The sequence below is a fragment of the Notamacropus eugenii genome, chromosome 2, assembly GCF_028372415.1.
Source record: "Notamacropus eugenii isolate mMacEug1 chromosome 2, mMacEug1.pri_v2, whole genome shotgun sequence".
NCBI lineage: Eukaryota > Metazoa > Chordata > Mammalia > Diprotodontia > Macropodidae > Notamacropus > Notamacropus eugenii.
The window spans coordinates 356,094,995-356,120,231 of record NC_092873.1 but is presented as its reverse complement, the minus strand read 5'-3'; the positions used below and the strand labels follow the sequence as shown (position 1 = coordinate 356,120,231).

The 25,237-nt window shown below is 41.4% G+C and overlaps 1 long non-coding RNA gene across 2 annotated transcripts in view; it reads right to left on the bottom strand.

Annotated features, from left to right (window-relative positions):
- The window catches only part of LOC140528488 (uncharacterized), a 100,051-nt gene that overhangs the window by 27,158 nt on the left and 47,656 nt on the right, over positions 1-25,237 (bottom strand). The window contains exon 3 of one of the 2 annotated variants that reach the window (XR_011975204.1): positions 8,643-8,853. The exons of the other annotated variant lie outside the window; for it this stretch is intronic. This is a non-coding gene — a long non-coding RNA (uncharacterized lncRNA). The remainder of the gene's footprint in view (positions 1-8,642; positions 8,854-25,237) is intronic. 2 annotated transcript variants of the gene reach the window in all.

Sequence of the window (25,237 nt, the reverse complement as noted above, 5' to 3'; positions counted from 1 at the left end):
CTTAACTCCTCCCACCACTACAATGATCCAAGACAATTCCAATGGGCTCATGATGGAGAATGCTATCCACAGCCAAAGAAAGAACTGGTAGATTCTGAATGCAGACTGAAGCATACTGTTCTCACTTTCTTCATTTATGTGTGTGTATTTTTTTCCTTTTGGTCTGCTTCTTCTTTCATAACATAACTAATATGGGAATATGTTTTACATGATTGCACATATACAATCTGTATCAAATTGTTTATGTTTTTAAAAAGAGGGAAGGGAGGGAGAGTGGAATAAAAATCTGGAACTCAAAACTTGGTAAAAATGAATTTTAAACATTGTCTTTACACATAACTGGAAAAAAATAAAATACTATTAAAAATCATATACAAATCCTCCTGCAAAGACTTTTTAAAAGAAGAATAAAGAAAGAATGGGTCTGAAAAGTGTGGGAAGCTTTCCATTCCAGCTTTGTAGCGTGACCTTAATCAAGTCCCTGGCCCTCTAGGTGAAGGATGACATTAGAAATCTGGACAGAGCTGAGAATGGGAGTATCCCACTGCCTACAGCTGGAAATGTTTCTTTCTCAGGAAGAGAATAAAGCAGGGAGAGAGGAGAGGGCCTCTTTCCTAAATAGGTGTTTGCTAGGGAGAGGCTGGGCTTTGAGAATGAGAATGTCTCCAGGAAAGGGGCTGAAGGAAAATATAAGTGTTACCAGGTGAGGTCTGGGGTCCAGGTGTGAGCTATAGGAAATCTGGTGAATAACTTCTCAGAATAATGTTTGTTTTCTATATTCATAATTGAAAGAAATGATCAGTGTCAGTTACAGGTCAGTGAAAATAACGATGTAATTTTTTTTCTTATCCAAATTCAGAGACCTCCTAAAAATCTACCCACAGACTCTGTGGGGGTCCATAGACTCCAGCTTAGGAACCCCTTCTCTATAGTTTCTGCCTCCTCCATCAATACCAGCTCAGAATCAAACCACAACTGCCCCCTCCCCACTCATAGTCAAGAGTCGTCAGACCCAGGAGACAAGAAGGGAGTTTCCAACGGGGGAGGAGTTGGGGGAAAGCTGTCTATGTAGCTACATTTGACTTGTTTTTAAACTCTTGGTTTTTCTCTTTTTTCTCATGAAAAGTTTTGGCCTCTCTTTCATTTCTCTCCGAGGGACTTGAGAAAGAGCCCTCATTACAGATTTCTAGAATCAGAAATCAGAAATCACACCTAGAAGGGATGTTAGGAATCAGTTCAACCAGTGTCTTGATTTTACAGATACAGAAACTAAGGACCAGAAATGGAAATACTTTTATAGAATCAGAGAATTTTAGACTTGGTGGGATACTGGGTATCTATCTGGTCCAACCCACAAAATACCTGACAAGATCAGCCTCTGCCACAAGACCTCCAAGGAGAGGAAAGCCTCCTTTTCCAGAGGCAGTCCATTTTACTTATGGACAACTCTAATTATTCAGAAGCTTTTCCTTGTCTCAAGGTTAAATTTGCCTCTTGGCAGCATTCACCCAATCATCCCTAGTTCTGCCCTCTGGGATTAAACATATCCTCTAGGGCGTTCCACCTTGGAATTGCCTCCTTCTTGGAGTAATTGGTAACAATCAGGCCTAGGTGTCCAAGGACCCGGGTTTGAATCCTGGTTTTGCCACTAACCAGTCATGTAATCGTGGGTAAATCACCTTTCCACATAAAAGTCCTTCAGATCCTTAAAGACAGATAGTATGTATCCTCTCTCTTTTCTCTGCTCCAGGCAGATCTAACTGATCCTAAGTAACTTGCTCAAGGCTGCCCAGGGATCTCAAGGCAGAACCAGCTAGAACCCTGGGTTTATGACTGCCTGTTCTGCGAAGTTACTTGTACAACACCTAGAAGAAGTAATGAGTTGTGTATACAGAGACACAGGAACACACAATGAATCATCTGTATACCTTCTTATGTATACTTGTGAATGCATATAGCTTTACCACCTTTCTAGGAAGCAGAGACAATGCACCGGGTTGTTATTTCCTGTCTCCAGATGTACGTCTCTCCTCCTACCCCACCCCCTCCCTTCCATGCCAGTCACATGCAGGGTCCTGGACTTCCCCTCTTACTAGGTAGCTGTAGATAGAAAAGGTGGCTGTCCACCAGGGGGAGTCAGAAGACCATCATTTGGGTTTGAGACTTCAGTTCTCCATGGAGGAAACATCAAATCATGGATTTAAATCTAGAAAGGAATTTTAGGAATCACCCAGTCCAAGCCCCTCATTTTACAAAAGAGGAAACCAAGACCCAGAGAAAGAAAGTGACTTGGTCACAGTCGCACAGCTAGTTAATGACAAAGCCATGGCTCCCCAAATCTATAGCTTTTCCCACTGCAAGGCAGCAAATCCCACATGGACCCTGGTGGGGACCTTGCCCTAAAAGTTGGAAGGGTCAGAAAGATGAGTGGCCAGTCTGGGAGAGAGGGGTCGAAAGGAGGAACCTGAGATCCAGAGAGTCTCAGGGACCTGACCTCCATGTACTACAGTGGAAAGCAATGGATTTGGATCCAGACGATGGGATGGAATCTGGACTCAGCCACTTAAAACCTTTCTTTTACAAAGAAAGACTGAGCTCTTTGAGGGTAGAGACTGTCTTATGTCTCTTTGTATCCCCAGGGCTTAGCAGAGTGGTTGATGCATAGTAGGCATTTAATAAATGTTGATTGACTGACAGTTGCAGTGGAAAAGGCTTGGAGACAGGAGCCTATCCTGGCCTAGATACTAAGTCAGTCTGATATTGATCAAATCCTCAGGGCCTCTGTTTCCTCTTTGGACTTTAAGGTTAATTCTGTATCTAACATTCTGTGGTTCAATGGGCCTAAAGAAAAAAAACACATCCTCTGACAACATCAGTCAATCAACAATCCTTTATTTAGCACATACCGACCATATGCATGAATGCACTGTGGGGGATTGAAGATGAATGACAGCATGTTCCCTTCACTTAAAGAGCTTATAGTTAGGTCTAATTGGATAGTTAGAAACTGTATGTATCAGAATAATATTTCAGTATTTTGAGGATCAATGATTCCATGAGTCTACGCATTCCTTTCATGCCCCAGTAGATATGTAGCTATAGCCAAAAACAAACAAATTGCCTGTTGATCTGTCTTCTAGAAATGAGATAAAAATAACAACAAAAATGTGGGGGAGGGGGGTTGTTTGTTTAGACCTTTGATTTCATCAGTGTTGGAAACTCCTGGTGAGGAAACTCCCTCTACCAATGCAGATCCACAGACTCACCTATGAGTCTCGGAGCTTTACCTTTGTACATAAATGACCACATTGGCCACAAAAATAGTATCAGAGGCAGAATTTGAATCCAGATCTCCTTGACTTCAAGGCTAGTCCTCTATCTCCTACATTATGCTGTTTTTCAGAAGAGAACAATAACTAATTATACTAATATTCAGAATGACTAATATGTGGGTAGTCAGGTCAGGTGGGAGTGAAGGGCTTAACTGTGTCCTATGTGTAACAAACATGGGAACCCCCATCTCTCACTGCTATTGACATGTTTCCTTCTCAAATTTTTCCCTATATTTAAAAAAAAAAAAAGCCTGATTATGGATGTCTCAGAGATTACTAACAATACCAAAAAAAAAATTAACTATTTGCCCCCATTTCAGCCTGAGTTGAGGAAAGTTTTCTTTTCCTTTGAGGTAGCATTCACCTTTCCCAATCGCAAATTATGCACTGAGTCTGGGAAATAAATCATTTTAAGTAACCATATACTTTAATAGAAATTTCAAAATACATAGGAATACAAATAACCATTTAAAGGAACATATTTCTACTTTCAAGCTGTGACAGCTGAAGCCAGTTAAATCTCTTCTTCTCCTCCTTTCTGCTGGTCAGAAGGGAAATATAAAGTTAGTGATCATACAAATAAATAGAGGATAGCTTTCCTGCCCCAGAGAAGCAAGACAGAAGAAAGGAGATATGAACTAATTCATCCCCCATCATCGTCTCAGCTCCAGTCTCATCTCTACCCACTTTCATGAATGCTCTGCTACAACTCAAAGTCTCAGTTCCATTTTTCCCTAATTTCTGTCAGAGGTAATACCTACTTCCCCAATTCTCTGCCAGTTTAGCAGGAAAAACATGGCAGACAAGCATAGCCTGCTGTTGGGACAGCAGAAGCCTGCCTCTCCTCTGCCTTTCCACATAATTTCTCTGCATCTAGCCTTATGACTCCTCTTCAGAAGTCTCTTTCAAGGCCACCAAAACCTCAAGGACCTACAGCTTTGGTAGAGCCACTCTAGCCTTTGTCTTGATGACAACTTCTCTGAAGAAGTTTCAGGTATATATCCAATTGCACATAATTATCTGCCTAATGGATTGTTCCAACTGGATATATTGTAGGCATCTCAAACTCAAGATGACTAAAATAGAATTCATCTCCTTTCCCCAAAAATCTACCCCTTTCCTAACTTTCCTATTTCTGATGAAGGTTCTACCATCTTCTAGTCACCCAGATTTGCAATCTTGGAACCATCCTCAACACCTCATTCTCTTCCACCCCACAAATCCAATCAGTTGCCCAATTGTATCCATTCTACTTCCACTGTTTAGTTGTTCTTCAGTAATGTCCCACTCTGTGATGCCATTTGGAATTTTCTTGGCAAAGATACCAGAATGGTTTGCCACTTCCTTCTCCAGATCATTTGACAGGTGAGGAAACTGAGGCAAACAAGTCTAAGGGACTTGTCCAGTATCACAGAGCTAGTAAGTGTCTGCGACCAGATTTGAACTCAGGAGTATGGGTCTTTCTGACTCCAGGCCCAGTGCTCTATCCACTGTGCCACCTAGCTGCCCATATACCTCTCAAACTCATTCCCTTCTCTCTACTTACAGGGCCATCACCCTCATCATCCGCTGCCTGGACTATTGCCACAGTCTCCTTATTCATCTCCTTGCCTTAATTCTTTTCCTATTCCAATTCACCCACTACCTCTTCCAAAGTTATATTCCTAAAACTCAAGTCAAACTATGTCATTCATTCCCTTGTTTAAAAAGCTCCAAATGCTTCTATTTCCTCTCATTTAAAATATAAACTCTTCTGTTTGGTGTTTAAAGCTCTTCCCAATCTGATTCCAGCCTAACTTTCCAGACTTTTACATTACTCTCCGTAACATACTCTATGTTCCAACCAAAATGGCTTACTTTTGTCACACATATCTCATCTCCCACCCCAATGCTTTTGCATGGGCTGTTCCCCATGCCTGGAATGTACTCCATCTTCACCTCTGCCTCTTAGAATACCCAGCCTACTGCAAGGCTCATCTCAGGTATTACTCTCTACATGAAGTCTTTATTGATTCCTCTCCCACCATCACCAACTCCAGGTATTATCTGCTCCCCCTCTCCCAACTCCACTCCAAAAATCACACTGCATACATTTTATACTAACTTATATGTGTCCATATTGTTTTCCTCTTTTAGAATGTAAGATCCAAGAGGGAAGATTTTTTTCATTTTTTCCTTTGGATCTCCAGTGCCTGACAGAAAGTAAAAGCTTAAAAAAATACTTGATAAGTGATTGAAGGACAGAGAATTCAATTTTTTGAAAGACTTTTTAAACATCTACTATATAGAAAGTATTGTACTAGGTGCTGAGGATAAAAAGATAAAAAATACACAGTTGTTGCCTTCAAGGAGTTTAAAATCTCTTGCAGGGAGGGGGAGTCCAATTTGACAAACAGGCCAGATTAATTTTTTAAAGACCAAATTAATTCTAATACAGGCTGTTCCAAAAGTCTTAGTGCAGGGTTAAGCTTTAACTAGACACTGGGAAGGAAGAAAAAAGGAAGGAAAGAAGGAAGGAAGAGAGGAAGGAAAGAAGGAAGGAAGGAAGGAAGGAAGGAAGGAAGGAAGGAAGGAAGGAAGGAAGGAAGGAAGGAAAGAAGGAAGGAAGGAAGAAAGGAAGAAAAAAGAAAGAAAGGAGGGAAGAAGAAAGAAAAGAAAGACAGAAACAAAAAAGGAGGAAGGAAGGGAGGAAGCAAAGAAGGAAGGAAAAGAAAAATATCACTTTTTCTTAGGACTTTCCATTCTATAGGGGTAAACAGCATGGACACATATAAATAAATACATGAACAATTAAAGCTGAAATCTGCACTAAGACTTTTGAGACACCCTGTTTAACCTAGATTGTAATAGGAGTAAAGGTGAGATCAAGATAGGATACCCAGAGAAAATTTGGGGAAGAAGAGAATACTTTCAACTGGGAGGTTCAGGAAGTGGTCCTTGAATTGTGCCTGAAAGGGAGAGAAAGCTCTCAACAGGCAGAGTTGAAGGAGTGCATTGCAGCCATGGGGACAGCCAGTACGAACGCATAAAGGTGGGAGATAGAATACCGAGTTTAGGGAATAAGAGCAGTTCAGTTTGACTGGGACATAAAGTGCCTAAGGAAAGAGTAATTTGAAATGAAGCAGGCAAGGCAGGCTGGAAACAGATTGTCAAGATCCTTAAATGCCAGATTAGAGAGCTTGTATTTTGTACCGTAGGCAATCAGTTTGTTAAGTAAGGGAGTGAGGACAATGCCCTGACCTGTACATTTGGAAGGTTGTTTTGGCAGCTGTGAGATGGATGGGTCTTAGAGAGAAGGAGGCCTCAGGAAAGAAGAAATGTTAGGAGGTTAAGGATGGTGATAAGGACCTAAAAGCCCCTCAAGACCTTCCATTTAGCCTTCACACTCCCAATGCAGCACAAATTAGGCATTTAATAAATGCCTGTTGGGTTGGGTGGGACTGGCCTGAGTTAGAGTGGTGGCTGGCGTGAGTAGGGAGAAGGGGACAGAAATGAGACAGATATGGCAATAGCATCAGCAGAGCTTGGTAACTGATTAGATCATGGTGGGGGAGAGAGAAGAAAGAGTCAGAGACGGCTGAGGTTTCCATCCCGGGTGAGTGGGAGGATCGAAGTGTCATCCACAGAAATAGAGAAGCTGGGGGAGGTGGGGGCTGGGAGAGACAGGTTTAGGTATAGTGTTCCTTTTAAGATCCACAAGGGGATTCATGTGACAACAACCTTGTGAGGTAGGGAGTTAAAATATCCCAATTTTGCTTGTCATTCATAGCCCAAGGGGCACCCCACTTGAGCTCTAGGCTCAAATAGACCTGAGTTTCAGTCACAGGGGAATCTAAACCCAAAGGGAGGCAATTCTGATTTTTTTCTTCCCCAACAGCAGACAAGCTGGTTACACACATGACAGAGAGAGAAATTCCCTCCTTCCCCCACACACATCCCATCACTAGGAGTCCAAGGGAGAGCCCTTATTGGCTGTGTTGTAAAAAAAAAAAAAAAAAAGGCTACCTCAAAAGAGAATAAAATTGGCTCTCTCAGATTCCTCAGGGCCCATAGACAGGGCAATCCTTTCAGGCTCAGTCTTTCATCTTCTTTGTCACAAACACCGCATCTTTTCCTCTTCCCGACCCCCACTCTGCCCCACCCCATCTCAGAAACCAAGAGACCAAGCAGGAGCTTCTGCTCACACATGTCCTTTAGCAAAGGGTCAGAACACATGTATCCCTTCCCACAGAAGAAGCATCGAGGTAGTGAAGTAGAAAAGGGGCTGGGCCTGGATTCAGAAAGACCTGAACTCAAATCTGACCTCAGATACTTACTATGTAACTGAGCAAACCACTTAACCTCAGTTTTCTCAATGGTAAAAATGGGGGTAATAGCAACACCCACCTCAAAGAGTTGTTGTGAGGATAAAATGAGATAATATTTGTAAAGTACCCAGCAAGTGCCTGGCACATACTAGGTGCTCTATAAATGCTAATGGCCTTCCCTTCTCATAGAAGTCAAAACCTGAAAGCCCAGCTACCTAAGAAGTAGACCACTCAAAAAAGGTTAAGTGGCATTTACAGCTAATAAAAGGCAAAACCAAGTCTAACCTAGGTCTTCTGCCTTCAAATCCAGTGCACTTTCCACTATACCATAGCAGTCTCCCCAAAACATTTTTTAAACTGCAATAAAAGACAGAAGATAAGTGCCAATTTGATTAATTGGTATCATTTTGGAAGGAGGTCTCTAGTGAAGCACTATTAATGCTCTCCTCGGCTCTGAGCTGTTCCACTTCCCTTTTTAAATCAATGAAAGGACATCCAATTTGCCAATGACATAAAGCTGGAAGTGGCAGCTAATATTTTGGATGACAGAGCTGGTATCCAAAAAGATCTCAATGGACTAGAATGATGAACTGAAACTAATAAGATTAAAGTTTAGTAAAGATAAATGAGAGGCAACAGGGCACAATGAATGGAGGGGTCAATCTTGGAGTCAGGAAGAGCTGTCTCTGACACACACTAGGCATATGACCCTGGATAGGTCATTTCACCTGAGTGACCCAGACACCTCCGTAAAAGTACAGGTTACAAGCAAGTTGCTGATCTGAATTTGTGAAAGGAGTTTTTTTTATTCCAAGGAGTTATCCACAAAGATTAAACACAGGGGCAAATAAACAAAACAAAACAAAATGCAAAATACTATATGTGGGTTCAAAACGTCAATTAAACAAGTAGAGTCTGGGAGAGGCGCAGCTAGAAAATAGTTCCCATGTGTAACATTGGGGGCTCTCAACATCTTGCTGAGTTTCTCCTAGACATGACTTACCTAGATTCAAAGACGTCTGTGGCTACGTATTCACTCAAAATCAGCTCATGAGATCCCATTGCTCAGAACATATTCCAAGGAAGTCGGACAGAAAGATCCCGCACCTTCCAAAATATTCATTGCCCTTAACTCTTTTTTCTGTTTTTGTTTGTTTGTAGCAAAGAACTTGAAACAAAGTAGATATCCATCAACTTGGAAATGGCTGAGCAACCTGCAGGGAATTGATGTAATGGAATATTTCCGTGCCATAAGAAATGATGAATACAAAGAATTTCCCCAAAATGAGAAGACTTCTATGATGTGGTCCAGAGTAAAGTAATCAAGGAAACAATCCACATAATGATATCAACAATGGAAAAAATGAAATGGAATGCTGAATAACTGCAGCCCAGCAATTAGCACAGTGCCTGGTATGTAGTGGATGCTTAATAAAGGCTTGTTGATTGACTAACCAAACTTGGTTTCAGAGAAGAATTGAAAAAATATACCTCCCTTTCTCCTTTCACTGCAGAGGTGGTACAGTGGGAAAAGTCCCAACTCTAAAGGAAAAGGGCCTGGGTTCAAAGCCTGTTTCTCCTACTCAAGAACTCTGTGAATTGCTCAAGTTCCCTAGTCTCAGTTTTCTCATTAGAAAAATTAGGGAGTTAATTTATTCATTAATGCCTTCTGGAGGTCCTTCCAGTTCTAAATTTGATAATCTTAAGTGTGAGTCTATGGATGTATAATAATATACTGTCCCGTGTGGTTGCTATCTTAGTTGGTTTTGTTGAATTATTTTTTTAAACCTCTCTTGCAAGGGAAAGCTTCCTGGATAGGGGTAGGGAAAGGGATGTATTTGGAAATAAACGGGATGTAAAAACAAAAGGAATAGCTTTTTTTTAAACAAAGGTCACAGGATGAGAACAATTTATGCAATAAAAACAACATTGTAAAACAAACAACTTTGAAAGACATGAGAACTCTGATCAAGGCAATGACCATCCACAGTTCCCAGAAGACCCATGATGAAACATGTTCTTCATCTTCTGACAAGAGAAGTGATGGACTCAGGATGCAGAATGAGATATAATTTTTTGGATACTGCCAATATGGGGATTTATTTTTGCTAGACCATGTATATTTGTTACAAGGGCTTTATTTTTGCTTTTCAAAAAGGAGTAGGGGAAGAAGGGATTAGAGAGAGAAAATGGATTTTTATTCATTAAAATTAACTTAAAAACAAAATGCAACTACAGCTCACCTATATGTTTACTTTTCCTCACCAATCAGAGGAAGCCATTAGTTTCATTCAATTCAACAAGCATTTTTTAGGGCCTCTTACATATATGACGGGCTTCGTGCTAGACACTGAGAATAAAACAGAATAGTCCCCTCTCTCTAAGCACTGAGTGTTTTGGATCAGTCCTGGCTAGCTGGTATCTACAGGCTGAAATCTGTTAATGTCTGGGTCTTTTCAGCTTCTCTGTCTTTCTCATTCAAGGCAGAGTGTCTATCAGAGAATCCTCACTCTTACTTAGAGTTAGAAATTCCTGATGCTTCTCCATTTGTCATCTGATTGCTAAACCACACCATGTCAGCATCGGTTGAGGGGCTGCCCTTCCAAAAATAGATAATGATGATAATGAGGATGATGGGGGAATAAGCATTTATGAAGCACCTACCATGTTCCAGAACTTTTTACAAATATTTACCTAATTTGACCCGTACAATAACTCTGGGAGAGAGATGCTATTATTATCTCCATTTTTCAGGGCTTCTTAAACTTTTTTCACTCATGACCCCTTTTTGAGTTTCAGCAGCATTTTGTGGTCTGAGGGCATGCACAGTGCAAAGTGCACATACTTTGTGTTCAGAACCAAGGCTGCAGTGAAGTTGCACATTGCAATAAGGACAAGCCCTGCCAGAAACACCTCAATTCATTATGCATTGATTTTTAATTAATTTTGGTCATGGCACATTCAGAAACCTTTCCTTGTTGCCAAATTTTTCGAGATCCACAGTTTAAAAGCTCTGTGAGGAATCTGGGGTAGGCAGAGGCTAAGTAATTTTCCCAGTGCCAGATAGCTAATAAGTGTCCAAAGCCATATTTAAACTTGCATCTTCCTGATTCTGGGTCCAGTACTCCATCCACTGTACCACCTAGCTGGCTCTACTTCAAAAAGCCCTGAGTTCCCCCCCGCCCCAGTTTTTCAGTCCTTCAAATTATTTTAGTCTCTTATATAAATGAATATGAAATAGAAAGGCATAGGAATAGATATTGAGCCCAGCAAGGACAAAGTCACTGCCTTTCTCCTGTTGAATAATATTCCTGCTTTTCCCCTCCACTGCTTCAAGAAACAACAGTGGCTTTGGACTGGGGAAGAGAGAAAAGGGCCATGTTGCAACTGCTCAAGGTGGTGGTCAATGTCAGGAGAAAGGGTAGCGAGGATACAAAGTGGGGATGCTGCTGTTTACTGGGTTATCAATTTCACTCACTCCATTACAAGTTAGCAGCAGCCATGTAAGGTCGGACAACCCAACCAGTCCCCAGACAGCTGAGATACAAAACCGCCAATCCTCCTGAGCTCCAATTTGCAACAGATCTTCATTCTTATGCCAGGAATAAGCTAATGTCAAATATTTCTGTATCTATAACTGATGACCAGTCCTGAGGGAAGTGTGAGTCAAGCATCCTGTAGGAATTATGTTGTTATACTCCTTTGCCTGGATCAAAGGAACATTTCATAGAACTTCTGGGCATAGATCAATCGTATGTGAGGCAAAAAGAAAAAGGAAGAGGGAAACTTCTGGGATTTGGGAGAACAACAACTTTACAGTCACTTATTTAGGGCATGCATCATATGTTTTATTATGTGTCATTCTCTGGTTCTTAAGTTATGCGTATTTACTGATTAATTCTGTGCTAGAAGTAAAAATACATGCAGCATTTCAACACGTGCATGCCTCCATGGGGAATCCAAGTCCTATGACCAGAAATAGAGTATACAAGTTCAAAAGGAGGCAGAATTAGCCAGTGGATGGGGACTAGAAATTCATCTTCATTCAACTGATTGGCCAGATGAATTAACTGGTGGATTGATTGACTGATGAAACAGCATTTGTTAAGCATGCATTATGGGCCAGACATTCTACTAAGCACAGACAATATAAATCCAAGCAAGCAAAGCAGTCTCTGTCCTCAAAATCTTGCCTTCTAGGAAGGGAGAACCACACATGGAGGAAGAAGTAACTGGTGCTGAAAAGTAGGATGGAGAGGGGAATTTAGAAAGACTGGGTAGTGTCAAAGTGGCCTCCTGGGAAATGCAAGATAAAAACTCACATCTAAGTCAAAGGGCCCAGGGCAGGATTCAGAGATTTACCAATCCACAAAACCAGAGGTGTAGCTGGTAGTAAATATTTAAAAATTGACTAAGAAAAAAATGTACACTCAACACAATTACAAATTTAATTTGCATTACTAATATTTTCTCCATTGCTTCCTTCCGCCTAGGTAATCAAAGATATTGACAAAGATATTGGTGTGTCCTGAGGAGTAGTGCCAATACTATAAGAGTCAATTAATCATTCAATAAGCATTTACCAAGCATCCATTGTGTCCCAGGAACCCTGTTAGGCCCTGGCAATACAAAGTCAAAAATGAAACTCTCCTTATCCTCAAAGAGCTCTTATTCTATCTGAAGAGTACAGACAAAGTAAATAGAAAGTAATTTGAGGAGAAGGGCATGTGAAACTGGGTGAAGGAGGAAGAATCAGGAAAAGCTTGATGTAAAAGGTAAAAAGAAACTAGGGAGTATAGTGGATAGAGCTGCAGGCCTGGAATCAGGAAGACTCATCTTCCTAAGTTCAAATCTGGCCTTAGATACTTATTAGTTGTATGACCCTGGGCAAATCATTGAACCCAGGGTTGCCTCAGTTTTTTGTCCAAGAGAAATAAAGTTTTTTGTAGAGCTCTACAAGACACAATTAGATAGAAAGGACACAAAGGATAGAATTTATCGTATGGTGGGGGAAGATGATGAGGTAATAGGGGGAGTAAGTAATTAGAGCCAGAATAGATCTTAAAGGTCTTCTTATTCAACCCCCTTATTTTACAGGGTAAGAAACTGAAGGAGCGGAGCCAAGACAGCAGAATAACTGTACAGACTTGCTATGGCTCTCCCCCTAAACCCAGCCAAATACCTATAAAAATGACTCTAAACAAATTCTGGAGCTGCAGAACCCACAGAATGATGGAGTGAAGCAAATCTCCAGTCCAAGGTCACTGGGAAGTGTCTATGGTGCCATGCTGAGAGCAGAGCACAGTCCAGCATGAGTTGTGCCGGCACAGACCGGACCTGAGCAGACCTTAGGGGGACTGAATCTTGGGCACCTGTGGCAGTTTCCAGACTTCACTACCCCAAAACACCAAGGACAAATTGAAAGGTCAGTGGAAAAAACTTGTGGGAACTGTGTGAGAGAGAAGAGTGGCCAGGGTAGCTGAGGGAGTGTAGGAACCTGAGGAGGAGGAGTCCGTGGAAGCAGCAGCTGTTTCTGGAGCTCTAGGCCCACAGATTGTGGGGGGAACGAGTGGCTTACAGTAAACCCCCCACACCCACTAGAAGCAGAAAACTACCTTAACGAAGAACTCAAAAATCAAGTAAATAGCTGGAAAAATGAGCAAAAACCAGAAAAATAATCAGACTATAGAATCTTACTTTGGTGACAAGGAAGTCCAAAATATACAGACAGAAGACAATAAAATCAAAACTACTACATCCAAAGACTTCAATAAAAATATGAGTTGGTCTCAGGCCATGGAAGAGCTCAAAAAGGATTTTGAAAATCAAGTAAAAAAAGTAGAGCAAAAATTGGGAAGAGAAACGAGAGTGATACAAGAAAATCATGAAAAACCGCTTACTAAAGGAGATGCAAAAAAAGTGCTCAAGAAAGTAACATTTTAAAAAATAGACTAACTCAAATGGCAAAAGAGGTGCAAAAAGCCAATGAGGAGAAGAATGCCCTAAAAAGCAGAATTGGTCAGATGGAAAAGGAGGTTCAAAAGCTCACTGAAGAAAATAATTCTTTAAAGATTAGAATGCAGCAGATGGAAGCTAATGACTATGAAAAATCAAAAAATTATAAAACAAAGCCAAAGGAATGAAAAAATAACAGACAATGTGAAATATCTCATTGGAAAAACAACTGACCTGGAAAATAAATCCAGGAGAGACAATTTTAAAATTATGGGACTACCTGAAAACCATGATCAGAAAAAGAACCCAGACATCTTCTTTCAAGAAATCATCAAGGAAAACTACCCTGATACTGTAGAACCAGACAGTAAAATGATATTGAAAAAATCCATTAATTGCCACCTGAAAGATATCCCAAAAGGAAAACTCCTAGGAACATTGTAGCCAAATTCTAGAGCTCCCAGGTCATGGAGAAAATATTGCAAGCAGCCAGAAAGAAACAATTCAAGTATTGTGGAAATACAATCAGGATAACACAAGATCTAGCAGCTTCTATGTTAAGGGATCACAGGGCTTAGAATATGATATTCCAGAGGTCAACAGAGCTAGGATTAAAACCAAAATCACCTATCCAGCAAAACTGAGTATAATACTTCAGGGGGGGAAATGGTCATTGAGTTAAATAGAGGACTTTCAAGTATTCCTGTTGAAAAGACCAGCGCTGAATAGAAAATTTTACTTTCAAACACAAGAATCAAGAGAAGCATGAAAAGGTAAACAGGAAAGAGAAATCATAAGGAACTTACTAAAGTTGAACTGTTTACATTCCTACATGGAAAGATCATATTTGTAACTCTTGAGACTTTTCTCAGTGATAGGGTAATTGGAGGGAATATATGCATATAGACAGAAGGCACAAGATAAGTTGAATAGGTAGGAATGATGTCTAAAAAAATAAAATTAAGGGGTGAGAGAGGCAAATATTGGGAGGAGAAAGGGAAAAATAGAATGGGGCAAACTATCTCACATAAAAGAGGCAAGAAAAAGTTTTTTCAATGGAGGAGAAGAGGGGGAGGTGAGAGGGAAAGAGTGAACTTTACTCTCATCACATTTGGCTTAAGAAGGTAATAACATGCTCACTCAGTTTGGTATGAAAATCTATCTTACACTACAGGGAAGTAGAGAGAAGGGGATAAGCGTGGTTTGGGGGAATGGATGATAGAAGGGAGAACAAAAGGGAAGAGGGGGTAATTAGAAGTAAACACTTTTGAGGAGGGATAGGGTCAAAAGAAAGAATAGAATAAATGCGGGCAGGATAGGATGAAGGGAAATATAGTTAGTCTTTCACAATATGACTGTTATGAAAGTGTTTTGCATAACTACACATGAATAATCTATATTGAATTGCTTGCTTTCTCAGTAGGGATGGGTGGGGAAGAAGGAAGGGAGAGTAGTTGGTACTCAAAAGACTTAAAAATGAATGTTAAAAAGTGTTTTTACATGCAACTGGGACATAAGACACACAAGCAATGGGGTATAGAAATCTATCCTACTCTATAAGAAAATAGAAAGCATGGGGATAAGATAAGGGAGAGGTGTGATAGAAGAGAGAGAAGACTGGGGCAAGTGGTAATCAGAATGCATGCTGTCTTGAGATGGGTGGAGGGGACAGATGGGGAGAAAATTTGGAATTCAAAATCTTGTGGAAGTATCTGTTGAAAACTAAACATAAATTAATTAATTAGAAAAGAAAAAAGAAATTGAGGGCATCCTACCACTAAACAAACCTTCTAAAGAGAAATAACAGATCCAAGGTCACTCCAGTGATAAGTTATGTTGTTAAGAGGCATATTTTACTTCAGCATAAAGAAAAAATTTTCTAACCATTTTGTGTCCAACTCTTTGTGACCCCATTTGGGATTTTCTTGCAAAGATACTGGAATGGTTTGCCATTTTCTTCTCTAGCTCATTCTAGAGATGAGGAAACTGAGGCAAACAGGGTCAAATGACTTGCCCAGGGTCACACAGCTAGTAAATGTCTGAGACTGGATTTGAACTCAGGAAGATGAGTCTTCCTGACTCCAGGCCTAGCACTCAGTGCACTATGGCACCATCTAGCCACCCTTCCTAAAAATTGTTGTTGTTTATCCTTCCTTCTCAAAAAGGACCATGACATCAAGAAGTGATGTTATGACTTACAAGTGAATTGGATTTAAGTGAGGGAGTGCTTTGCAAAGTCATCTGGGTCTGGTGGCCAGATACAGATGAGGATGACTGGAAACAGCCCCTCCTAAACATTAGAATCTTACAAAAATTGGATGGGTTCCCTGGGAAGGTAGTGAGCTCCTCCACCTCTGGAGGTCTTTGGCAGTCAGTTAACAAGCATTTATCAAGTGCTTACTACATGCCAGGCACTTTGCTAACTGATGGATTTGCCAATAAAGGCAAAGACAAAGTCTCTGCTGTCAAAAAGAGGCTGGTTGATGACTTTTCAGGAGGGAAGGAATCCCAAGCAGGTATGGGTTTAGGGTTTGATCTAGATGACTTCTGAGGAACTGGGATGACTTCTCTGAACATATGCTCATTCTCTAGACTTTGCCACCAAGCCTCAGCTGCCTCCTCATTCCACTCCAACAGACTTTCCTCTCATCAGTGAGTTCTTCTGGAAACCTCCATGTTGGGGAGTGGTTTAGACCATCCATCTCTCATTCTCTGTATTTCAATACCATAGCCATGCATGGGCTCCTTCCCCACTCCCAACGTTATGAACACACACACACATACACACACACACACACACACACACACACACACATCTATTTCTCTCTGTCTGTCTCTCTCTGTTGGTCTTCGTCTCTGTCTCTGTCTCTCTCTCTCTGCTTTTGGACTCCCTTTTGTGTGTTTTCTTCCACTATTAGAACAGAAGCTCTTTGAGGTCAGGAACTGTCTTTTTGCTGGTATTTTATATTCCCAACACCTTAGGTCAGTGCCTGGCACAGAGGAAATACTTACTAAATGCTTACTGACTGACTGAAACCATTGAGCAGAAGTAAGAAAGCAATTTATAGAAAGAAAACAACATTATGCAGATAAAAAAAAACTTTCAAAGATTCCAGAATCCTGATCAATACAATGATCCACTGAAGAAAACCAGAAGACTTAGTCACCACTCACTTCCTGACAGAGCAGGGAATGCACTCAGCAGGCAGGGTGGGACCTATTTCCAAACATGGACAATGTGGAAGTTTGCTTTGCTGGACCAGGATATTTTTATGGGGGTTTATTTTTCTTTTTTTGTTGTTATTCATTTTGGAAGGGGGTGTAGTCGAAGGGAGAGATGAGTACTTGTAAAAATAATTTTTAAAATAAGAGAAATGAGATTTAAATGGCTTCTTGTTCAGATCCCCTTTCAACTCTGAGATTTTGTGTAAATTGAGAAGCTCCAGTAATAACTTCAATAGGAATTCATGAGGAGAGAAGAGAGGATTATAGTGGGCCTCAAAGGATGAATAGTGTTTGGAAAATCAGAGCGGACCAGTGAAGACAGTACAGATTTAGGAAACAGGGAGAATGGATGTTCCAGGGTTTGGTGAATGGATGATACCCATTTTGACAAGTGTAGAGTGGTCATCTAGGGGCATTATAGGAGATAAAAGTGAAAAGGTGGGATTGTGAGATTCTGAACCGAGAGGGACTTTAGAAACCATCTGTTCTAACAATTTTATTTTGCAGACTAAGGAAATTGAGACCCAGAGAGGGTTAGTAAACTTACCCCCAAGGTCACACAGTGAAGTGGCTGAGCTAGCATAGCTTGAAGCCAAAATGTGAAGGTCCTTGGTAAGAGCATAAACAAAGTCTGTGAAGCATACAGATAGACTCTGACAAGCCAAGACATTAAGCATCCCTATCCCTTCTGGCAACACAGGCAAACAGGGCCACACCAGCCTGGGCTGGGTGGTTCTTACTCTACCACCACAATCCCCGCCCACCTTAAAGCAGCTTGGGCTCTGCTCCTCCCCTTGTCCCACCCCCTCAGACTCAGAGTCGGAGAGAGGCAGATTGACCCCACCCGGATTTCTTGGAACCTACTAGGAGTGGTTGCTGATTCTTCAAATTTAGGAATTATGTATTTAGGCCCAGAGCAGAGGTAGGCTTGCTCTCCTTTTGCCCACTAAGAGAGCACATGGCAGGAGCAGGAGCCCTGGATCTCCCCCTTACCCATTCTTTATCCCTTCTCTCTCTCCCCCCACCTACACTTGAATTTAATGGGGTGTTGGTCCATTATTCAGGCAATACTCCCTACAAAGGGCAGGACAATCTAGAGAAAGTAGGAGAAACTGTCCCTAGCCTGAGGGAGCTCCCATCCCAAGGGAGAGGGAAACATAGATGTGTGAACACATGTAACCTCCTTGCCAGGAGGAATTATAGTAACTTAATAAATACTTGCGTATTGCATGATTGTTTGACAAAAAAAGGAGGCAACGCGGTGTACTGGGAGGACTGGGATTTGGAATCAGAAGTTGTTATTTGATTGTTTTCGGTCGTGTCCAACTCTTCATGACCCCATTTGGGATTTTCTTGGCAAAGCTACTGGAGTGGTTGGCAATTTCCTTCTCCAGCTCATTTTACAGATGAGAAAACTGAGGCAAACAGGGTTGAATGATTTGCCCACAGTCACACAGCTAGGAAGCGTCTGAGGCTGGGAGTTGAATTCAGGTATTCCTTACTCCAGGTCTGGTGTACTATCCACTGCACCACCCACCTGCCTTCTGGAGTACAAGACTTGGGTTCAAATGCCAGCTCTGCCACTTACTACCTCTGTGACCCTCGGCAAGTCACTCTTTAGCAATCAGTTTCCTTGTTTATAAATTCATCTAGAATGAATATTAAGTCTCCTTCCAGCTCTAAATCTGCAGTCTTGTGGTGGGGGGAGACACAGCCCCTGCCCTCAGGGAACTGCCAGCCTGAAGGAGACAAAGCATACACATGAACATGTTCCTAGCCAGCACACGTACACATACACACACCCATGTCAAAAAATGAAGTCATTGGTGTACCAAACGCAATACTAGACAAAGAAATGTAAATGGAGTGTATGTTTCTGAGTCTTTAGAGAGAAGGAGAACAAAGGACCCACTGGAGGATGATTCAGGGCCCCACTGACTGTATTTACACAGCTTTTACTTTGGAATAACCATGCCTGTGGACACACGGGTGTGGCGGATTCTTCCTTGATACCTCAGGATGTGTGTAAGGGTAACCCCACAACATCCCTCCCTGCCACTCCTGAGGTCTGAGAGAACATTCCAGTCTCATCCACTCACTCTGTGCCATCCTCGGGCTAGGACATGCAGGCATTTCCTCCGTCAGGCCTCAGGATACCCAAAGTCAGGCTCTAGTACCATGCGGCTCTTGCTGGAAAACCCCCACCAGTGATGAAATTAAGCAAAGGGAACTTGAAGGTAGGGTGGAGACTGCTTCAGTGTAGTTCATGGGGTGAGTTTTGTAGAAAGTGGGGACCAATCCCGGTCTTATCTCTGCCAATAACTCTCTGGGTGATGATAGGTAAGTCACTTCCCCTTTCTCCAGGCTTCAGTCTTCTGCTCAGAGGACCTAGAACCAGATGGCCTCTTAGGGCCCTTTCAGCTTCCAGGTCTCTCTGATTCATCATACCACACAACAGGCAAACAGTAGCAGATTTTAAGAGGAGGACAAAAAACCCTCCCTCCTGAGCCTCCCAATTCAGACTATTCTTGTTGCTCTAGGCAGGGCTAAAACTTGGAGAAAGCTTTTGACACCTTCCTCTTTTCTGATTGCTACCTCTTGTTCCTAGATGTCATCTGCCCAAGGACCTGAAAGGAAATCTTCCCTTTTTTGTCCTTTCTTTGGGGATGGGCAAGAAGAAAGAATATGTGGCCAGAGGCCCATGAAGCCAGTTGTAAGAGGTGTGCTCAGTCAGCTCTGAGGTGACTACAAGGACTGAGAAATCCATTTCAACAGCAGTTTAATTCAACAATGTGCAAGATGGCACTGGGGATACAAAGCCCACAAGGAGCTTATATTTAATGGTACCCAGAGAAGTAAAAACAAAACACAAAGTAGTTTTATTTGGGATGAAGCAGCACTAACTGCCAAAAGGATCATAGCCATAAAACTGGAAGGGACCTTGGAAGCCATCAACTTCAACCCCTCATTTTACAAATGGAGAAACTAAGGCACAGAGACCTTGCCTAGGGTTTCATGGGTATCAAGTGGGAGAGCTGAGATTCAAACCCGAGTCTTTTGATGCCTGACCCAGAGCTCTTCAACTGTACCACACTCTCTACTTCAGGAGATGGCACGCTAGCTGAGCCTGGAAGGGAAACAGGTATCCCATGAGATAGCAATGAGGAGAGAATGTATCCTAGGAGAGGAGGACAGCATATGCAAAGGCACTGAGATGGGAGATGATATGTTGTATGTGAGGGACAGCAGGGAGTCCAGTTTGGCTGGAACCTAGAGTATATGAAGGAGGGAGAACAACATGAAATCAGTCTAGAAGGATAGATTGAAACCAGATTGTGAACTGCTTTAAATGTCAAAGGAGTTCGTTTGCTTTTTTTAAACAAGTTTATTGTAGAAGCAATAGTGAACCACTGAATCTTTTTGATTAAGGGATTGACATGGTCAGTCATGAACTTTAGGAATTCCAATCTGATAGCTGTGTGGAGGACAGATTGGAGAAGTAGTGGAGGCAGGGAGACCAATTAGGAGGCCATTGTAATAGTCCAGGTGAAAGCTGACCAAGGGCTGAGCTGCACTAAGTTGGTGGCTGGATGAGTTGGCAGAAGGGGACAGATGTGAGAAATGAATAGGTCGAATTGCTAGGACTTGGCATTGTTTGGATATAGGTATCAAGGGAAGAGGAAGCCCTACATATCACTCTGGGATTATAAAGTTTGAGGAATAGAAGTCTGATCTTAACATCCAAAGAAATAGAGAAGTTTAAAGAGTACTTAAGTTTGGGGGCATGCAGAAAGAATACACACACAAACACAGATAGCTATATATAGATATATAGATATATATACACATATATATTTTTTTGTTTGTGTATTTATTTATATGCACCATTTATATGTGTATATCTATGTATATATGTGTGCATAAAAGTATACATGTGTACATATATGTGCATATATGTCTATAAAATATGTATGCTCCAAATATATATGTATATATGATATCCCAAGTATAATATTTATATAATATGTATATATGTGTATATGTATACACACATATACTGAGAGTTCCAAATATAAGTGCAGTTTTAAGCTTTAGTAGCTTAAAACTGGGACGTGTATATGTCTGTGTCTGTCTGTGTCCGTGTATCCAGATGTGAGTCAGTGTGTCTGTAGGTATATGCAGAATTAGGAATCATCTGCATAGAGAAGACAATGACAGCCATAGGAGCTAATGAGATCACCAAGAGAGCATTAGTAATAGTCTTATCATTTATACTAATGAGTTGAATACCATTGTGCTATAGAAAATGATGAAGGGCATGGTTTCAAAGAAACCTAGGAAGACTTTTTTGAACTGAGCGGAGGTAAGTGAGCAGAACTAGGAGGGCCATTTATACAATGACAAAACACTGCAAAGATAAACAACTTTGAAAAACTTGGGAATTGTAGTCAGCACAATGACCAATAACAATTCCAGAGGACTCGTGATGAAACATGTTGCTCCTCTCCTGATAGATGGACTTGGGGTACAGATTAAGACTTTTTCTTAGACATGACCAGTGCAGGAATTAGTTTTACTTGACTATACGTGTTTGTCAAAGGGGTTTTGTTTTTCTTATATTCTCAATGGAGAGGAGGATGGAAGAGTAAAAAATGAAGACTTGAAAATAAAACAAAATTGAATTAAATAAAAAATTTTAGTAGATTTAAAGAGTTTAGGCTTGAGACGGGAAATCAAGATAGGACTGTAAGAAGAAATACTGTCAGAACCCCCAGTTCTGACATCTAAGACTTAAAAATCAAAGAACTTCTTTGTCCAAAATTTTGGAGAGACAGGAAGCAGGAAGCCTGAGTACCATACTCCCTAAAACAACCCCATAAATCCCGGACACATTAGGGTGAGGTTCTCAGATACTGGAAGAGGAAATAGACACATTTTCTTCCTTGATTCAGACAAAGGAACAACCTGTCAGACAGAACCCTGACTCCAACAGCCCCCTGCATCAAAGATAAGAAACTACCTGGACTAGTGCATATTCCAAGGGTGTGCTGGTAAATATTTAATTATCAGCTTGACCAGGAAGGGGGAGGTAGAAGATCAATATATCCTTGATAGTCTTTTACTTTGATCTGCATTATTAACATTTTCTCTGTCACTTTCTTAGCTCTAGAAAATCAACAAAACAATCAAACCCTGATTTATTGTCTTCGCCAGTTTCTGTGGTGTAAATGATCTGCACTGAAAATTTTAAAATTGGTTCTTGTACTCTAGCACTTCTCTGCCCGGAGAAAGCAGTGCTAGAGTTGAACCAGCTTATATCAATGAGAAGAAAGTGTATATACTCTATCTTTCAAGTGTAATTCCAGAACCAAGGGTTTGGGCTTGCCTAGCAGTTAGGGGTAGGGATTGGCCAGGTGACAGAAAAGGAATAGGGAACTTCCTGGTGAGAAAACTTCTTTGAACAATGCACGTCTGTACCTTTCCCGTAATTTATTACCTAAGTTGCCTAGATCAATAAGAGGTTAAGTGACTTGACCAAGGTCACTGTGTCAGAGGCAGGACTTGAACCAGAGTCTTCCTGGCTCCCCGACCATCTCTATCACCACTATGCAATACTGCTTGTCATAGTTTGGGCACAGCAGGCACTTAATACATGTTTATTGAATGTAAATGAATGAATTCTGGACAGTTACTAACCTGGTTGGGGGAAGGGGGAAGATGCTACTTGTGTAGATCCCCTGGGTGGGGGTTAAGATGGGGTGAAGTTGAAGATGGGGTACAGGTAACTGATGCTTGGGAATCATAAATTCCTGTTCTTAAGTTCACTGCCCTTCTGGCAGTGCTGGTTAGCATCCTAGTGATGCCAGCCAGGGAAGAATCCAGCTCTGGATCATAAGATTAACATAGCTTTGGAGCTGGAAGGGACTTTGGAAGCCTTCTAGCAATGTTTCTTTGTTTTACAGATGAGGAAACTGAGGTCTATAGAGATGAAAGGACTTGCCCAAGGTCACACAAGCATTGGGCAGAAAAACCAGGATTCAAATTCAAGTCTTGGAACTCCAACACTCCATCCTCACTGTACTGATTCCTTTCCTCCCAGGACTCCAGCTCCTGCAGTCCTAGAGACCTTGTCTCTGACCTAGATGCTTTCTCCTTTCTGGACTCTATGAACCTTCACTGACCTCTAAAGTCAATGCTTCTTAAACCTTCCTCACCTATTGCTGGTCAGGGTTCAGATCACGTCCCAATTTCCTTTTTTCTTGCCTGACCATAGCATCAGTCTCCTCTTTTCCTTCTACCCCAACTCTCTACACACTGTAGGCCACAAGAATATGATTTCTGGGGTTCATTGATAAGGGAAAAGAGAATACTTCAGGACAGAAACAATACACGGGGATAAGGTAATTAGAAGTGTATAAAACTCGCTAGTCCCAGATATTCCAACTCCCTAAATTGTTCTGTCTAATAATATCTAGTTTTAATGTGGTACTCTAAGATTTGCAAAGTGCTTTACACGTATTATATTGTTTTATCCTCACAAGAACCCTAGCGGGTAAGCACTATTATTATCCTCATTTTTCAGATGAGGGAATTGAGGCAAGCAGAGGTTAAAAAACTTCCCCAGGGTCACATAGTGAGTAAGTGTCTGAAGTCATCTTTGAACTCAGATCCTTTGGATCTGAGGCAGTTAGTCGACTCAGTGGCTAGAGTGTCAGGCCTGGATTCATGCTCATCCCTCAATCTGGGTCCAAATTACCTTTTCAGCCTTAATTCACATATACTCTCCTTCATATGATCTGTTTTCCAGACAAATGGAACTACTAACTGTTCCTAGAATATGCCATCTTCCCAGGACTTATCCTATCTATATATTTTTCTTTAAAAAAGCTATCCCTTTACATACTAGATCGTAACTTCTCTAGTCCTTAGTTTGTTCATCTGTAAAATGAATCTTCTTCAGCACATTGTGCCCACAAGACTCCTCCTCTTTAATCTTGTCTCTACCTGCTACCCTGCTACCTACAAATACACTCAAGTCTCCCTCAGCCTAGAAAAAAACAAAACACCAACAAAACCAACAACTTTCCTCTGTTTAGATCCTATCATTATCTCTTCTCTCTTTCTCAACTCATCTCCTTGCAAAAGTTGTCTATAATCATTGCCTTTACATCCTCTCCTCTCTCTCATTTCTCAGGCTCTTATAACCTGATTCTTATCGTCTTCATGTAGCTAAAATTGCCTTCTTCCAAAAGGTGGTGGTGGTTGTTTGTTGTGTCATGGACGACTCTTCATGACCCCATTAGGGGTTTTCTTGGTAAAGATAACCAGAGTGGTTTGCCATTTCCTTTTTCAGCTCATTTTACAGAAAAGGGAACTAAGGCAAACAGGGCTAAGTAACTTGCCCAAGGTCACACAGCTAGTAAGTGTCTGAGGTCGATTTGAACTCAGGAAGAGAAGTCTTTGACTTCAGTCTGGGTCTCTATCCACTGCGCCATCTAGCTGCTCCCTTCCAAAAGACCAACCATCTTTAATCGCCAAATAGAATAGCCTGTTCTAAATCTTCATCCTTCTTGACCTCTATGAAGCTTTTGACATTGCTGACCAACCTCTCCTCCTGGATACCCCCTCCCCTCTGGGTCTCCATAGCATTCTCTTGGTTCTCCTCCTATCTATCTGACCACTCCTCAGTCTCCTTTGATGGATCACCAACCATTGTGTGACTCCTAACTGTGGAAATATTCCAAAGCTATGTCCTAGGACCTAAGCCCTCCTCCCTTCTCTCTTTATACTCTCTCTCCATGACCTCTTCAGCTCACATGAGTTTAATTATCATTTCTACCCAGACGACTCCAACCTACGTATCTAGCCCTAGTCTTCCAGTCTCACATTAACTGCCTGCTGGACATTTTGAACTGGATTTTCTCTCTCTTGGGCATTTAAAGCCTTTCAGGATCTGGAACCTACCTTTACAACCTTATTTCCCCTTACCATCCTCCATCCACACTCTAGTCCAGCCATATAGGACACTCATCTCCCTCATGCCTGAAACGCCTTCCCTCCTCAATGGTATCTTTCAGAATTTCTAGTTTCCTTTAAGGCTCAATCTAGGGCCACCTTTCCTGATCCCCCGGATGTTAATGCCTTCCCCCTCCCCAACATCTCTTTGTATCTATTTTGTACTACACGCATATGGACACACACACGCACGTATTTGGTCTCTCCCAGGTAGACTCCAAGCTTCTTGAAGGTAGGAATTATTTTACTTTTGCCTTCATGTTCTCATTGACAAGCACAGGGTCAGTCACATAGGAGGCAAATATTGATTGACTGAAGAGTGGAGATACTGGAGATTTGGAAAGTATTTGCAATCGGGTTGGTGTGGGGTACCTAGACATTCCAGGCTATCTAAACACTGCA